Source organism: Cucurbita moschata, unplaced genomic scaffold, assembly GCF_002738365.1.
Source record: "Cucurbita moschata cultivar Rifu unplaced genomic scaffold, Cmos_1.0 Cmo_Scf00105, whole genome shotgun sequence".
Lineage (NCBI taxonomy): Eukaryota > Viridiplantae > Streptophyta > Magnoliopsida > Cucurbitales > Cucurbitaceae > Cucurbita > Cucurbita moschata.
Window position 1 is genome coordinate 301,826 of NW_019268621.1, and position 14,629 is coordinate 316,454.

General features: G+C 36.9%; 1 non-coding gene across 1 annotated transcript; it reads right to left on the reverse strand.

Annotated features, from left to right (window-relative positions):
* Positions 1-10,021: 10,021 nt before the first annotated feature.
* LOC111439756 lies at positions 10,022-10,185 on the reverse strand. Its single transcript, XR_002709856.1, has one exon. It is a non-coding gene; the product is annotated as a U1 spliceosomal RNA (small nuclear RNA).
* Between the last annotated feature and the right edge of the window lie 4,444 nt (positions 10,186-14,629).

Genomic DNA, 14,629 nt, shown 5'->3' on the forward strand with positions numbered 1-14,629 from the left:
TCTCTTTTGTTTTTTTTTTCTTGTTCTTTTTAACTCTAATTGTTTGAAGCAATTCAATTCTACCCCATCTCATTATTTTAAGCAATTTAAATCTAACTCTTTTAATCAATTTCTTCAATGAGTTTAATTCTATAATTCTTTTAATAGTTTCTTCAAGTTTAATTCTACTCCCGTATCTAAATAGTTTAATTCTCTAAATCGTTTAATTCTGTTCAGCAGTTTATTCTATTCACACATATTTTTGTTTGGCTTTACTATTTCCAAATCTAATCTTCTCCTCCTTCCATGTATTGTTTTTATTTCTTCTCTTTGCCTATATTATTATTATTATTATTATTATTATTATTTGATGTGTTTTCCAATCTTCCTCTCTCTCTTTCTTTTTTTTTATCCTGTTTTCCAAATCTTCATTTTTTTTTATTTGGATATGTTTTACAGATCTTCCTTTTCCCTATCTTCATCTCTTTTTTATCTATCTATTTTTTTTTCTAACCAACTCTTCATAGAATAGATAATTTCTAATTCAGATCATTCCAACAGATAATTTCTAAATTTCTAACTCAGATCTAAATAACTGCTAATATCCTTCCTAAAATGAAAAAAGTAAATCTGACTACTAACATCTCTCTTCGTTTATCTGCCTACCATCTCTCCCTTATCTGCCTTCTTCTGATCTCTCCATTATTGTCTAACCATCTATAAGTCATTATTGTCTAACCATCTCTCCATCATATGCATTTTTTTCCTCCAGAAAATATTTTATTTCCGTTTCTGTTTTGTTTGATGAATTATTGATAGAGGATGAGAGAGGTATTCTGGGGAGGGGATGAGAGATTGAAGGAGAGGTGGGCAGTTTTTTTTTTCTTATTTTGTTATTTTTATTTTAATATATATATATATTAAACCATCTTCTCTCTTTTGTTATTTTTATTCTAATACATATATATTAAACCTAACGGGGCGTTACATTGGGTGTAACACCGAAATTTAAAAAAAAAAACGTTTAAGGTCAACATAAGGGCGAAATAGTCATTTTGCCCTACTATTCCTTGAAGGGTCAAATTGGTTCGCTCATAAGGAGAAAGAGAAAGAAAGAAGAGAGGGAAAGAAGAGAGGAGAAAGAAGAAAGAAAAGAGGTTAGGGTTTTAAGGCAAGAGGAGAAGATTCGATCTAAAACTGACATCGGAGGTCTAAGAATCCTCAACCTAAACCATCAGCAGCCCGAGGCAAGGTGCTCTCACGAATCGCACCTTCTTTCTTCAAAAACGTCCAAGAACTTAAGGTTAGCTGCGAATGTCTAGATCGAGATGTTTATCGAGGTTTTCGTGTGGTGTTGATTCTTTGACTTTTACCTTTAGCAATGTGATCTTCTCAAGCTTTCGGAGTGAAAGTGGCCAAGATTTGCGTTCGAATCGGAGTTTCAAGAAACATGATTTTTTTGGTAAGAACTCATATTTTTCACCAAATTCGAACTCGAATAATAAGATCTGTGATTATCGAAAAAATATAGGAAAAATATATTAAAGAAGTAGAATATGAGATCTACGATATTTGTGAAGAAAACTTGTTGATTCGGATTATGAATTGGAAGATAAAAAAAATCTGAAGAAAATAGATCGAAAATGCAAAAACACCTAACAATCTAGAAATTGAAACACACGCAGGAGAGGGAAGGAACGCCACCACGCATTAGTTGGCGTACGGAGGAGCGCAGTAGAATCGATGTTAGACACATGGCGCATTCCCGCTGGTGAGGCGTGCCCGCACGCTAGGAGACACACGTCAGGCATGCGGATTCAGGTCGGCCCGAGTCCAAACCGACACTCTACACACGACCCGGGAATGCACGAACCGATTGTATGGAAAGTCGCGCGTGGAAGTTGCACATAGGGACCCTCCAGAGCACGTGTGATGCGCATGTAGGCGCGGGAGTCATCATTTTTCCTTCTGTTCGGCCTCTGTTCGCTTGTTTTTCATCCCGATTTCGATACTACCCTATTATTATGTGAAATAGGACTTGTCAAGGAAATTTCAGAATTTTAGAACCCTCTCTGTCAAGAACCTCGAGCTTGGGAAGGCATGCGTCAACCATATAAGTAGCCATTTGGATTCCCACGAGCAGTACTTGTAGGAACCGCTTGAAATAAGTATGCATGCTACCATACCGATAAACTTAGCTAGCCGAACCTAGCATATGAGTATGGAAACCATGGAAATGAAATAATCAAGAAAATCAATGGAATCAGGATATAAACGATTATGATCTATTTAGATTGAGATTGTGATGATGTATGTATGCATGAGGAGGAAGGGAAACTTGTGAAATCTGCGCTCCAAGTGAAGATGGACATTATCTTCCTGTTGAGCACGTTTGTTAATAATGCATGAATTGTTGCATGTTAACTCTAGTGAATGATTGCTTTATGTTATCTTTCTTGTTTAATAGGAAGAAACTACGAGCCTAGACTAGGGCACTTGAGATTATGTAGGCTAGACAAAACCCTAGAATGGGGATACCTCAAAAATACCGTGCATTTAGCCCCGCGAGGCGAGTGCCAGCAGACCCAGACCCAGTATTCCAAATCATGACAGATTCGTGAGACCTTGCACGAGAATCCTAGAGATGAATGAATCCAGGTCTAAGCCACCTCAATCCGCTCTAAAAAGACTATAGTAGGACACCACTGTAACTGTAGGTAGCCTACTAGAGTTGAGCAGTATGGATAGTGTCACCAGAAACTCCATTTACCTCTCTGCTTCGATACTGTACCATCGAGACAGAACTCTGGTACTAAGACCGTTGAGCTAGGCAGATCTGGACAGGGAAGTGTGATAGCTAAGGGGTCTTCTAAATAAGAATCCTGGGCCATAGAAACCCATCCCTAAGCAAGAGAACGTGGAACCACGTAGGATGACTTAGTAGCTGACCGACACACAAGGGATCACAACCCCCGATTTTAGTGGATGTATGGTCCCATGGGAAGGTTGTTAGCTAACCTCCACGGATGATGTTTAGACAGAGTTACTTATTCAGATCCAGCCATACGATCCCCTCAGATTTACTTGTGAGGTTGCGCCTCACCTTAAGACACTAAGCATTTCAGTGCATAAGATGGACAAGCCTCCTAAGATACAGAAAAGAGAGTTGTAGCTTGATTTGCACTCACTGAAACCCAGAGATAAGACCGTGGATGCCTACTAAGATAAGGATGCGAAAAGAGCCTACAACTAGGTTGCTTATTGAGTATATTTTTATACTCACCCCGTTTTTCTCATTTTTTTTAGGTACCAGTCGAAGTGAGGAGGTGTTCGAGAGCTGCATTGTCACAGAGGGGTGTCATTCCGAAGCGTCAGTCCGTTTTTACATTTAGAGTCTTTGTATTTTCTTGTATATTTGTATTTTCAATTTGTAATAATTGACCTTGATTTTATATTTAATTTTGGTGTCCTTGACTTCCTTTTCTGGTTTTAAATTTTATCAAATTTTTATTTCTATTTTAGTTTCTTTCCAATTTTATTTATTTTCACTTTCGTCTTTTTAGTCATGATTCGGTTTGTCGAAGCCTCGAAAATCGGGTCATGACATTGAGACTTCTACCCTTAGAAATTTGTGCATCATCTTTGTCATTTCCAAGTTTCAAGCAATTCTTGTGGGAGATTGCATCGGAGCTATTCAATCTAGCCTTAATCAAGTTCTATTAAGAAGTGACTCGATTTAGAATAAGGTTCCAAATCTTGCTTCAAGATCTTTGATCTAAGTAATAATCTAATTTTAATCTTTATCTCTTAGTTGATCCAAATTTTGTGTAAGGAGGTATTAATTTTTTTTATTCAAGGTTTTTTTGATTCAAGGATTCTTGCTCTAGCAAAAACTTGGATCCTTATGCTAAGGATTAGGATTGTCTTATCAGATAATCTCCCAGTAAAAGTATGCATAAGAGAACCAAGTTATAACTAAGGCGCTAGAGCTAGAGAGGTATCGAGTTGACCTAAGTTAGTAGGTTTCCGGTAAACACTACACCCCAGGATTGTGAGCGACGATCATAGGTATAGATGTATACACCTTCGATAGTGGATCAGCTCAAAGAGGTAGTCCTAAAAATCTTGAGAATAAGAGATAAAGTTTAAACCACCTAGACGCCCTAAAGAACCTAATAGACATCCAAAACATCCAAGAATGAATTTGTAGAGTTACGACTGAGACAACATAGCAACTTAAGCAAGAAAAATGGACAAGAGGATGTTCCACAACGAAAATCAGATGTTAGAAACTTTTAAAGATGAAATTTTGGAGGGGGAAATTTGAAACACTCGAGCCCTTGCGATAATTTAAATACCCAATTTTTCTTTTAAGTGATTTTATTGATAGACTTAGAGACCGAATCTTAAGACAATAGAGAAGAGAAAAATGCTTACAAAAATCCCTAGTAAAGAATCTTTGAGAAAATTCAGTCAAAGTTGAGCGAAAAGCAAAATGGTCATTTTGACCTCCCTTTCCTAATTAGGGGTCTATTAGTGTACTGGTCAAACCATTATGGGGGAAAGAAGAGGGGAGACCGGAGAAAGAAAAGAGGTTAGGGTTTTGAGGCAAGAGGAGAAGATTTGATCTAAAACCAACACCGGAGATTTGAGAATCATCAACCTAAACCATCAGCAGTCCGAGGTAAGGTGTTCTCACGAATCGCACCTTTTTATTTATTTACAAACGTCCAAGAACTTAAGGTTAGTCCGCGAATGTGTAGATCGAGATGTTTATTGAAGTTTTCATGAGTTAGCGGCGTTTTTCTGTTGATTCTTGGATTTCTACCTTCAGCAATGTTATCTTTCCAAGTTTCAGAGTGAAAGTGGCCAAGATTTGGTTTCGAATCGGAGTTTCAAGAAAACGTGATTTTCGGTAAGAACTCGTATTTTTCTCTAAATTCGAACTCAAATAATAAGACCTGTGATTACCGAAAAAATATAGGAAAAATATATTGAAGAGGTAGAATATGAGATCTACGATATTCTTGAAGAAAACTTGTTGATTCGGATTACGGATTGGAAGATAAAAAAATTCGAAGAAAATAGATTGAAAACGCAAAAACACCTAACGATTTGAAAATTGAAACACACGCAAGAGAGAGAAGGGACGCCGCCACATGGCGGAATCAGTGTTAGACACACAGTGCATTCTGGCTTGTGAGGTGTGCTCCGCACGCTAGGTGACACGTGTTAGGCACGGGGATTCGGGTCGGCCTGAGTTCGAACCGACGCTCCGCACGTGACCCAGGAACGCACAAACCCTCTCCGTCAAGAAACTCAAGCTTGGGAAGTCACGCGTCAACCATGCAAGTAGCCATTTGGATTCCCATGAGTAGTACTTGTAGGAACCGCTTGGAATAAGCATGCATGCTACCATACCGATATACTTAGCTAGCCGAACCTAGCATATGAGTATGGAAACCATGGAAATGAAATAATTAAGAAAATAAATGGAATCTAGATATGAACGATTATGTGTCTGTTTAGATTGAGATTGTGATAATGTAATGACTCGAAATTTTCTACTTAATTTAAGGTCGCTACTGTATACATATCATGAACATTGAGTGCGAAAAGACTTCATTTAAATTTCATAAAACGTAACCTTTGTCTTAAAACACAGCCATGGACTTACGTGTTTCGAAAACACCTTTAAAACGACACAACAAAAGATTAAATAAAATAAATAAACATTTAAACTAAAAACATTCTATTCTAGCCTAAGTCTAAGAAAATAAATACCACTACCCTATGCATGTGTCATGGCCTCGAATTGCGATGTCGTCGTCAACCGTACAGGAATGTCTTGCCTTAACCTGAAAAATGTGGTAGCACATGTCTTCAGTATTTAAAGAAATAGTCAGTAAGTTACCCCACTATTGGGGTTAAATGCAAGAACATGTGAATGCAATGACGGGACCTATCCTTTCAATCTATTTGCCTACGGTATTGTCCTAATGGGTAACTTGGATGAGTACCATATACTCTACACACAGCCCATACGTGCGAGTATAGACTCACCAATCAATTCGCACACCGCTGGGCCACTCTTCTTATCGGGCGAGCATACTCTGGGTGCTCCTTACGCCAGACATCTGTTAGAATTAGTAACCGCCACGACAGCATTATGCAAAACAAAATGATCGTACCCCCTGCCAGCAGCATTATGTAAAACATAGTGATCGTACCCCTGCCCATCGTGATGAAATAAGAGTATCCCCCAATGGATGAGCACACATAATGCATGAGGTCCCAATATTTTTCCATTTTCGACATTATTAAATATAACCCCGCTATCGTTTTACATTCATATCATATCTTTTCTCATTTTCCAATTCTCATATCATGCATAATTCTAACGAGGTTATATTTCATTTCATTTATCTTGATATCATGTCATTCATAACATGTTGTATACATACAATTTAGAAAACATAACGTAACGCTTCATGCTTTTAACATGTCATTTCATAACGTGCAATTCATACAACAATTACCTCAATGGTCACACAAAACAATCTAAACATAACATATCACATCACAATATATCGTATCATAAACATGTCGTATCATAAACACTTCGTGGTCATATCGTTCCCTAACTTATCATAGTCTTAACGTTCTTATACCTATCACAGTCATATCGTTACGTGAATGTACCTTAGTCATATCATCACAGGAACGTATCCTAACGCTATCGTTTCATCAATCTATCACAAACCTATCCCTTTCTACCCATAACCTAATCGTATTCTTTCATCAATCTCTCCTATCCATAACACTCCGGTATGTAACCTAACCTTAACGTTTCATGAACGTATCTTACTCCTATCATTACATTTCGTTTTGTGCATCCTTCTCGTATCCTATCTCAAACATATCATTAAACACATCGTACCGTAATTATTATCATACAATTCACAACATATACATAACATAGAAGAAGCATATTGATCTACAGACAATTCACACATATCAATATATATGACACGTGCAGAACCACGGGGCACGTGTCAACATCAAATATAACTATGTCGATAGTAATGCCACTTACCTGATTAGCTTAGGCCGATGTCCCGACGTTATCCTTAATGAAAGTCCATTGAAATCCCATTAGTTCCAAGTTTGAACTTCTACAAAATTGTTTCTCTAATTTATATGGGTCCATGTATTATACTTCATGCGAACGTTAGAGTCTTTGCATGAGTTAAGTCTTGAAATATTTATATAGGTTTGTTATAGTATTATTTTCATACAAACCATTTATATCAAAAGGTATTAAATGGTTTGTATTACTTTCATACAAACCATTTAATACCCTTGATATTTTACCGATATTCTATTTTCTATTTATTTAATACCCTTTTAACATTTTTATTGTGTTTCCCCTTTTTTTTTTCTCTTTAACTTATATTAACAGTCTGAACTTATATTAACAGTCTTCCCTCCCGGTCTCTTGGTGTATTTTCCTTTTCCTTTTTGTAGTATTTTGTGATTCTGGTTTTTCTTTCCTTTGATTTTGTTAGCCTTTGTTTCTGTATTTCCTTTATGTTTCTTTTATCCTGTTAATAGTTATATTCTTGATTTTTAATTTAATCCATTCATTTGTTTATTTTTTTACTACCATTCATACGAGATTATTGACAACCTAAATAATTGTAATAATTCACCAGATCTAAAATATCATTGGATTTTCTAAAAATAAAATTGAAATTAAAAAAAAAAAAAGAGAGGTTTAATATATACCTTAAGAAACTGACGAGATCTCTCTTTGCCATCTCTCTTCTAGTGAATGTGCACGGGCCACTTTTGTTTTCTATTTTTGTTTTTTTGTTTCATTTTGGAGGGACTTGAGATTCGCAAGAATTGGTTTGAGGAGAGATGATGGGAAGGGATAAGAGATTAAGTGGAGAGGAGTGGGGAGGATTGTTTTTTTGTTTATTTATTATTTTGTTTTTAAACGTAATTCTTTTTTTTTTTTTATAATTTATTTTCTTTGTTTATTTCTTTGTTTACTTATTTACTTATTTATTTATTTTTGGGCGGTTACAGATCATGCATGTATGCACGAGGAGAAAGGAAAACTTGTGAAATCTGCGTTGTGGGTGAAGATAGACGTTATCTTCCCGTTGAGTATATTTTTTAATATTGCATGAATTGATGCATGTTAACTCCATTGCATGATTGCTTGTTTTATCTTTCTTGTTGAATAGGAAGAAACTATGAGCGTATACTAGGGTGCTTGAGATTAAGTAGGCTAGACAAAACTCTAGAATGGGGGTACATCAAAAAACTATGCATTTAGGCCCACGAGGCGAGTGCCAGCCCAGACTTAATATTCCAAATCATGACAGGTTTGTGAGACCTTGCACGAGAATCCTAGAGATGAATGAATCAAGGTCTAAGCCACCAAGAGTCCGCCTTAGAAAGACTAGTAGGACACCACAGTAACTGTAGGTAGTCCGCTAGAGTTGAACAGTGTGGATAGTGTCACCAGAAACTCCACATCGATATTGTACCGTCAAGACAGAACTTTGGTACTAAGATCGTTGAGCTAGGCAGATCCGGACAGGGAAGTGTGACAGGTGCCTCGACCTAGTGGTGATAGCTAAGGGGTCTTCTGAATAGAACTCCTGGGCTGTAGAAATCCATCTCTGAGCGGGGGAACATGAAACTACATAGAATGGCTTAGTAGCTGGCCGACACACAGGAGATCGCAACCCCCCATTTTAGTGAATGTATGGTCCCATGGGAAGGTTGTTAGCTAACCTCCACAGATGATGTTCAGACAGAGTTACTTATTCAGATCCAGCCATACGATCCCATCAGATTTACTTGTGAGGTCATGCCTCACCTCAAGACACTAAGCAGTCCAGTGCATAAGATGGACAAGCTTCCTAAGATACAGAAAAGAGAGTTGTAGCTTGATTCACTCACTAGAACTCAGAAATAAGACCGTGGATGCCACTAAGATAAGGATGCGAAAAGAGCCTACAACTAGGTTGCTTAGTGAGTATATTTTTATACTCACCCCATTTTTCTCTTTTTTTTCTTCTCAGGTACCAGTCGAAGCAAGGAGGTGTTTGTCATTCTAGAGCGTCAGTCCATTTTCACATTTGGAGTCTTTTGTATTTTTTTGTATATTTGTATTTCCAATTTGTAACATTTGACCTTGATTTTATATTTAATTTTGATGTCCTTGACTTTCTTCTCTTCTTTTAAATTTTATCGAACTTTATCTTCTATTTAATTTTCTTTTCAATTTTATTTGTTTTCTCTTTCTTCTTTTTAGTCACGATTCCATTTTTCGAAGCCTTGAAAATCGGGTCATGACATTGAGACTTTTACCCTTAGAAATTTGTGCATCATCATTGTCATTTCCATGTTTCAAACAATTCTTGTAGTAGATGCATTTGAGCTATTCGATCAAGTGATAATCTAATTTTAGTCATATCTGTTAGTTGATCCAAATTTTGTGTAAGGAGATTTTAATATTTTAATATTTTTTTTTATTCAAGTATTATTGTTTAACAAAAACTTAGATTTGAGAATTAGGATTGTCTTATCAAATTTGATAAGATTAGGTAAGACTTATTTGATCACTTTAAGAGAAACTCTTCAATAACATCATTGAAAAATCTTTTAAGAGAGATGAAAAATCTTTTAAGAGAGATACCTAATTGGAGGTTAGAACAAGAATATACCAAGACTTTTTTTTTTAAAAAAAGGAAAAACCGTGAATTTATCCCTCAGAGACAGGTCATCTCTCAATGTGGTTTTCCTTAACTCTAACATCTACCCGTGTAGTCTACCAAGCGACCCCAACCCCGACCTACTATTTCTACCCACAATAAAATTACTCATTTTCAACCCACAGTAGAAACTACTCACTTGGTTTGTAATTATTTATAGATTAGTGTGGAAGTAAAGATAATAACCATATGCATTCCTGTTCATATGGGGATTGACGTATGCAAGAATGGTTGAAACTGATGCATTGGAAGGGGCCGCGCGTACGCAGGCCTCCGCTGCCACAAATAATGACGTAGGCTCTGCCGCATTGGGCAGACCTTAGATGGGCACCCCTCCTTTGTGTGCAATGGAGGTCACCAATCTGGGCCATGGGCCTTCTTGATCGCCCATCAACCCCGTCCAGGTAAGTAAGTTTCTTGGATCGATACTGTGTTCTATTTATAGTGATGTGAGGCTTTCCTGCCGCTGAATTGAACGATGTGGGTCTTTTTTTAAAAAAAAAAAAAATTAAAGTAGAACAAATGAATGAATTCAACTGTTTATTCGACACAAAATTGAAGATCATGAGACATCTTTAAAAGATTTTAGTGGAAAACAAACACAAACTTAAAAGTTTCCTCGAACATATTAAAGAATAATGTGTTTATTCAAAATAGAGTTTATATTTTCATAAATAAGGGAACGCTTCACCAAATCATTTTAAAACATCAAAAATAGTTTGGTGGGTGTGGTTCGTCTATGACTCCTGCTCCTAGTTGCCTGACAAATATGAAAAACATAGAGTAAGTACAAGACTTAGTAAGTGACTCAAGACTTAGTAAGTGGCCTAATTGTAAGTTTTTAATCATGTTTAGAGTGAGTGCTAGGGTACTAACACGCTTTTCTTGATGATATCTTGGTTCTTGTCTGGAGAACTATTGGCTTTTAAGTTCTTATCACATGATTTTATATAGAGGACCTTTGTTCATGGTTTTAAGTTCTTAAATTCTTAGTTTTTTTTTTCTTTTTTCTAAGGATGGTTTTGAGTTCTTCTGTTTTAAATTCTGTCTTAAAGAACTTGGTTCTAACGTCTTGAGTATTTAGCCGAAATTCCATTTGAAAAATTTGAGATTTCAAATTAAATTTCATCCTGCATGCATGCCCAAAAAATTGATTAATTCATCTTAAAAAAAAAAAATATATATATATATATATATATATATATATATATATATGAGTATACTTAAATAAATATTGATTCATGTCTATGTATAATGGAGGAAGAACTAAACATGTTTAATTTGTTAATTATGAATGGAGAAGATGGTAGAATTTTGGTATAATAGTGACTATACTTCAATCCTACTTTTCTTATGTATAGAAAAAAAGAAGCCTAAAAATTATCATAACATCAGAAATTATGTTTTTGGAACGGCTTAAAACCACGTTAAAGTTTTGTCAGTTGTAACTTGACGAAAAATATTGTAGAAATTGCCTAATTGCCTAACCGTTAAACTATATATATATTGCTTTTACTTTCTCATATGTTTTAAAATCATCAAATTTTATCTTTAGTCGACTTTTCAAAATATTAACTAGAACTCAATTTTTTCATTGATTTTTGGAATTAATGCGCATTGACAATCCATTAATTCATGGGTACGAGGTTTTTATTGCCAAGATGTGAAACTAATTTGTTGTGTTTTTAATTTTAACTTTCGTCATTATAACATTTCAACTATTAATTGGAACTAAGTTTTTTCGTCGATGTATGAAAATGGAATGATTAGGGTTTATGCGCTAGGGTTTTATATTTTCAAGTCATTAATTCAAAGCTACAGGATTTTTTTTTTTTTTCCTTCTTAATTTTTGTTTTAGTACCATTTCTTGTATATATGAGAAGAGTCTAGCATGAGAAATTAGGGTTTTCGCATTATGGGTTTCGTATTGTCAAGTAATTAATTCAATGCTACAGTATTTTTGTCACGATTCAATTTCCGATCTCGGACCGGGACTAAAAAGACGAAGGAAAAATCAAATAAAAATAAAAGATAAAAACTCGATAAATTTAACTTAGAAAAAAATCAATAACATCAAAATTAAATACAAAATTAAATCCAATTATAAGACGATGTTCAAAGATTGCAAACGGGGAATGCAATTATAAAATAAAATACAAAAGACTCCAAAATGTAGAAGTGGACTAACGCTCTACAACGACCCTCCTCTGTGAACACATAGCTCTCGGACGCTCCTCCACATCGACTGGTAGCTTGCTAACACCTGAAAAAGAAAGAGGAAAGGGGTGAGTATATATATATATATATATATATATATATATATATATATATATATATATATATATATACACACACTCAATAGCAACCTACTTGTAGGCTCTCATCGCGTCCTTAACCTAATAGGTATTCATAGGCTTTACTCTTGACTCTAGGACGTTCAGACCTACTCTCTACTACTACTTGAATATCTAGGGTTGGCTCGAAGTTTCAAGTGGTACTTTTAATTTATCACCGACCCACTCTAGGTACATAGGGTGTAGTTCTCTGGCATTGCAGGTCTCTGGGCGACAAATTTCATCTCTGAGGTGAACTACTTTTGTGTTCTTAGACTTTAGTAGCTTGCTCTACCTAAGCAAAATGTAACTAGTGTCCTAGGTCGAGGCACTACCTCGTAAAACTCTCTCTTGTGGGGACAGCATGGTGTGTACTAGCTTGCTCTCATCATCCATGGGAGGTTAGCTAGCAAACCATACCGATAGGATCATCTAGTCACCTAAGGTTGGGGGAGCAACCCCCATGTGCTTGCTAGCTTCTAAGACTACGTCCCCTTTCAGGACGGATATGCTGCGCAGGATAATCAAACTGAACTATCAGTCACACACCCCTAACCGGTCTAGGCCTAGTTCGATGGTATTGGTACCAGAGTGGAAAGGGGAGTGGAAACTCTTTTGACACCGTACCAACTGTTAATGGCCTAGAGACTACCTTTCTCTTGCTGAATTGCTACAATTTTTCTACTCTTTCACCTTGGTAGTTTATTTTGCTTACGCCGTGAATGATTGGCAACCTGAATTAAGGAGACCTCATAAAATGCTAATGAGACAATATGGTGATTTCTAGTTTGAACATCATCCACGAGAGTTTGGCTGCCCCATCCATCAAGACCATAGAGTCACCTAAGCTTAGGGAATGCGATCCCTATGTCCTGGCCAGCTACTAGGCTATTCGACGTGGTCCCATGCTCCCCTCTCATGGACGAGTTTTATAACACATTAGTCTGTTCAGGAGGCCACTAGCCACTCCACAAAGTTGAAGCTCCCACTACCCTAGCCAGCTTGTGCTTTGCTTATTACCAGAGTGGATAGGGTAGTGGAGGGTCTGAAGACACCATCACACTTTTATCAACTTGAAAAACTACCTTGGTAGTCGTTAGCTACCATGGAGGCTTATTAGATTTTTAAGGGTTCTAGGTAGTTTAAATCTCATATCTCATTTCCAGCACGCTTGAGTTTAACTCTTCGAGGCTAATCCAAGTCTCTAAGTGCACAAAGATCTAGACACCATCTTAGGGTGCAGGGTTTACTGGTAACGTCTTGCCTAGGTCAGCATGCAAACTACACTAGTTGTACTATCCTAATCTTAATTGAGTTCTCTCATGCATGCTTTGTTAGGGAGATATACTTATCAATCACCTAAGCGCATAATCCATAATTTAAACTTCGCCTTGGTCATTGTCTTGGTGCTGAAGAGGTCTATAAGGTTTATAAGGCAGCTAGGTGCTTAACGCGAACTTCTGACTCCTCGTTGTTATAATTTAGTTCCTCGAGTCTTTCTTAGTCCGTGATCACTAGGGTTCAAACCCTCTTACCATCGCTCACAATTCTAACGTGCTCATTCTTCTGGAGGTGTCCTAAACCTAGGTTATTGTTTAGCCAACCTAACTCTAACACCCTACCTTTATGTAGATAAGCACGTTCAATAGGGAGAACACACAATCAAACACTTGGAGATAACACATACTATATCATGCATACGTACAAGCAAAACAAGTTCAATGGGGAGATAACATTCATCAATCATCAAGAGCACAGATCTTCCTAATACAAGGGAAAGCATATAAAACATCATTCATCAACAATCTCATCATAGGGGAATTTTTTAAATTTCTTACATAATACATTCCACAACTATCCATATTGTCCAACTCGTGTTCCAGTAATAAATATTTTTTACCCAGCTTTGTGCTTCGTCAGATCGTCACAAGGTTTGCCTTTGCCAACCGAATATCACTTGTGTAGAATTGAAGCTTGTTTGACCACACACGTTGTTCATGCGTGCATGTCCAATCGTGTGCGACACAACAACGTTGCATCTCATTATCATCTTGATTCCCAACAACGTCATGATGTCGTCCCATGTCTTGGGACAGTCAACCATCTAGGCTTCCTCAGACACATTCGTTGGAAATTAACCCATGCGTTGATCATCTCATCAAGATATCCCAAACATCCATCCATTCAGGTTTTCTCGAGCGTCAGACTCTCCTGTGTCCACATTAACACATTTACGACATATGTTGCAGATAGCGAGTGCATAATCCAACCTCCGACATATGGGCTGGGGTACAATACCGGCACACCCGTGCCGTCTGTACTGTCGTTAAAAAATTCATTTCAAAGGAAGTTGCCTAAGACACTTGTCTCGAAACGCTCGCCCACACTATGACACACGCATGGGTCACAGGGTAACTCGCTTAGGACACAAGGCCCAGTAGTGGTGGAGAGCCAACACCATGCCTCCCCCTATAATACATTTTGAGGCATTTTCAATTTCTCAAGTAGACGTCTTGATACGGA